The sequence below is a fragment of the Dreissena polymorpha genome, chromosome 5, assembly GCF_020536995.1.
Source record: "Dreissena polymorpha isolate Duluth1 chromosome 5, UMN_Dpol_1.0, whole genome shotgun sequence".
NCBI classification, from domain to species: Eukaryota; Metazoa; Mollusca; class Bivalvia; order Myida; family Dreissenidae; genus Dreissena; species Dreissena polymorpha.
Window position 1 is genome coordinate 62,515,032 of NC_068359.1, and position 4,093 is coordinate 62,519,124.

The window sequence follows — 4,093 nt, forward strand, 5'->3', positions numbered from 1 at the left end:
AGTACAGCAAGTCTAGTGGTTATGCACAAATTATGCACGCAGTTCTGATTACAGGTTATACATTTACAGCAACCTAACAAACCCCTACCTTCCTGCTAATGGTCTGAAAGTAGGCAGATGTTCACAAATACAATATAAATACTAAGCATATGAACATACATGTTTAACCCATTTATGCCTAGTGGACTCTCCCATCCTTCTAAATTGGATCAATTTATTTCCAAAATTAGGGATGTCTAGTATATTTATTTTCATATTTAGAATATTTCTTACAGAAATTCCTTTAAGCAAACAGCGCAGACCCTGATGAGACACTGCATCATGCAGCGTCTCATCTGAGTCTACGCTGTTTGTCAAGGTCTTTTTTCTAGACGCTAGGCATAAATGGGTTAACCCAGTACAATCCACATAAAATTATCAAGTAAATAGAAGTATTTGAACCTCGTTCTGGGAAAATGTGGCATAATGCATGTCCATAAAGTATCATCCTACATTAGCCTGTGCATTCTGCACAGTCTAAATATGGAGACACTTTCTGCACAAGACTAAATTTTTTTTTTGAATAGACTTTCTTAAAACCAAGAATTCTTTTTAGGTACAAAGGGTTTCACTGATTTGTCTGTGCGGACTGCACACAGGGGTGTCAATTGGCCAAATCTAAAATCCTGAAAATAAGCCTAGCATGTGGGGGGCCAGTGCCAAAAGAGGGTAATTATTCATTTGATTATGTAAACTGTGTTAACAATATGTCAAATTAAAAATTTAATGTTAAAAATGACATTTGTGACAAAAATCTTTAAATACCACAACAAAAATCCTCTAATTTATATAAACATCAAAAGCAGTTTTTGAGGGCCAAAATCCTGAATTTAGGAATAATCCTGAACTTTAACACCCCTGTGCACAGGCCAATCAAGGATCACACTTAAAGAACATGCATTAAGATGCATTAAGCCCTCTTCTCCCATAATGAGGCATATTTTTTAGTAAGATTGAAAAAACAATGAAATGACATTTCAGTGTGTCCTTTCTAGCAAGTTGATGTAACGGCACCCACACCAATGTCACATGACTACACTTCCCGAAGCAAACTTTAATTAAACAACGACCAAATATTGATTATATAGCAACCACTCCACTGTAATAATATGTTATATACCAACATCATCTCAAGGTAGACAAAATTATCAAAATTATCATTTTTTAATAACAATATTTTTGGTACATGTGAAAAGATAATATGAACAAACATGTTTATAAATACAGTTTGCCCCATTTTGTTTAAGTAGTTTGATTTCAGCTGGACTGATAAGCAAACACTAGAAAATCTAAACAAAAATGATGAAAACAATCTTGAATGCCTGAAAAGCATTGGTAGACTATCAGGTTTGTAATTCTAAAATAATTTTGCAAATAACTATATGATCACTGAACATACAACACAAAACTAGCAGCGTACCTGATTTCCTCAGCAAGTGAGTATTCATCCTCTGGCAATGGTGCTTCTCCCACATCCACATAACTGTCCTCTTACATGGAAAATCAAAGACTAATCATGAACAACAATGGAAAATCACCCAAAAATCATGAAGAATATTTTCAATTCAGGGAAAATCGTGACACAAACAAAAGGAAAAAATCAAGGACAATAATTGAAAATAAGGGAAAATCATGAACAGCAATACAAAAATCTGGGCTAATCATGAAGAATTTTGACTAACCGAGAAATGAACAGTATCAAATGAAGTCCCCCCTTTAGACAAATGATAATTATGATTAACAAACCAAATAAATGGAAAATCAAAAACAATAATACAAGTACTTATTTCAAACGGATAATTTAATCTAAACTTTCATTAATAATAAAAAATATTTTTACTTACTTATATAAATGTTTCCTTTCACTTTAATATGAACTTTATGTATGATAACAAAGTATCATTGAATAAATAAAAATGTTTTTCTTACACTTACTTAATTTTCTCAAGTTGTCTGCATCAACATAGCTGCTTGCTGAAATTGTACACACGAATGTATATACAAGCCATGCTCTGTGAAAACGGGGTTTAATACATGAGCATAAAGTGTTGTCCCAGATTAGCCTGCAGTCCGCAAAGACAAGTCAGGGACAACACTTTTCGCCAAAACTGGATTTTTGCTAAGAAGAGACTTTTAGTAAATGAAAAAAAACCATAAAAGTGGAAAGTGTCGTCCCTGGTTAGCCTGTGAGCACTGCACAGGCTAATCTTAGACAACACTTTATGCACATGTATTTAAACCCTTTTTCACAGAGCACAGTCAATGTTCATTTACACATTTAAAGTCGATATTAAGCCAAGTTTATACATATTTCATGTGTGGTTAAAAACTAATATATAAATATAAAACGCAATAAGTTTGTGGATTATGACAGTTAAAATGTGTGAAAATAACATCATACATAAACATGATGGCAATAAAGTCAAATAAAAAGCATCTCAGATTAGGCTGTGTAATTTGCACACAATAATCAAGGACTACAATTTCCGCTTTAAGGAAATTTGTCTTTATAACAAAGTCACTTCTAATCCAAAATTCAGTTTCGGCGGCGAATGTCATCCCTGAGTAGCCTCTGTGGACTGCACAGGCTAGTCTGGTACAACTCTTTGCACTCATAGCCTCTGTGGACTGCACAGGCTAGTCTGGTAGGACTCTTTGCACACATAGCCTCTGTGGACTGCACAGGCTAGTCTGGTACGACTCTTTGCACACATAGCCTCTGTGGACTGCACAGGCTAGTCTGGTACGACTCTTTGCACACATATCCTCTGTGGACTGCACAGGCTAGACTGGTACGACTCTTTGCACACATTCATTAAACCCCAATGGCATTGCTCCATTATAAAACTATGTTATATGTTGATCAATAAAAAAACTCTACTCTTTTTTTCAATCTCCTTACTTGTAATAAATACGGCATGCAAAAATGAAGTTATGTTGTATATATATATTGACTAGATTTGTTTTTGCATTTATTTCAGATGAAACAATATTTTGAAATTAGAATAAGTCAAAAGTGTTCTTATTTACAGTAAACAGTAAAAAATAATAGATTTATCACTTACATCTAATTATAAAGTAATTTAATAGACTTTTATTCAGAGATGTCATGGGAAACCAGACTCAGTGCATACAACTTCATAAAGTGTCAAACAAGATCAGCCTGCATAATCTTTTCGAGTGATGTTCACCAAACTAAATGGAAACAATCATGAAGACTAATCTTTCAGCCATCAAACAAATGTAGAAAGAGATTGCATTGAAAAAGAAAATGTCATTTTTCTAAAAGCAAGTGCGGCAAAGGGGAGCCACTTTATACACATGCATTAATCTGGCCCCGTTTTCACCAACCAATTTTTAGACCTTAAATAAAAATAGACCAAGACCCAAGCAAACATAATTCAGAGTATGAATATATAATGGCTAACTCTGGTGCTTATGTCATGAACAGTTCTAAATAACAATTGTTGTAAAAGTTCACAGTGTAAATGCCATGTTAGACTCCCTTTACATTGTACTAGAACATTACAGTTATAAGAATAATTCTTTATTTTTAGATTTTAAGATTTATGTCTCAGAATCGGTTGGTGAATACAGGCCCTGCATGTTCCATGGCAAACATCAGAACCCTGCCACCTACTGGACGCGGTGGACGTTCCGTGCCTCTTGGTGACAGGTTGCGGCCGGACAGGAAGGGGCGGGGCGTCCGGGTCTGAGGGCGGAGACTTGACGGGGCTCTCGTCTATAAAGGGGATGTCCGGGTGGCTCAGCTTCTGGGTCTGCAGGTAGCTGTCCTTGTTGGGAGCCCATTGGCTTTTCTGTGGGTGGAGAAAAGATTGGCTTAAAACATGTGATATTTAAACAGGGTTCCCAGCTTGTTGTATGAACAAAAATTCCCTGATTTTTCCCTGTTTTTCCTGATGGAAAATAAAAATTCCAGTACCATAATTTAGACCAATTTCTTGTTTGAGACATCCTCAATTAATGGCAGTTGCAGACAATAACATGTATTATATTTATGTAACTTTAAAGCGACCGTCAACCATGAATGACG

At 35.4% G+C, this 4,093-nt stretch overlaps 1 long non-coding RNA gene across 1 annotated transcript; it reads right to left on the minus strand.

Annotated features, from left to right (window-relative positions):
* Positions 1–78: 78 nt before the first annotated feature.
* Positions 79–3,852, minus strand: LOC127880634 (uncharacterized). The gene is made up of 4 exons (XR_008049663.1): positions 3,680–3,852; positions 1,975–2,013; positions 1,460–1,529; positions 79–103 (listed from the first exon to the last, which is right to left on the minus strand). It is a non-coding gene; the product is annotated as an uncharacterized LOC127880634 (long non-coding RNA).
* Positions 3,853–4,093: the final 241 nt, after the last annotated feature.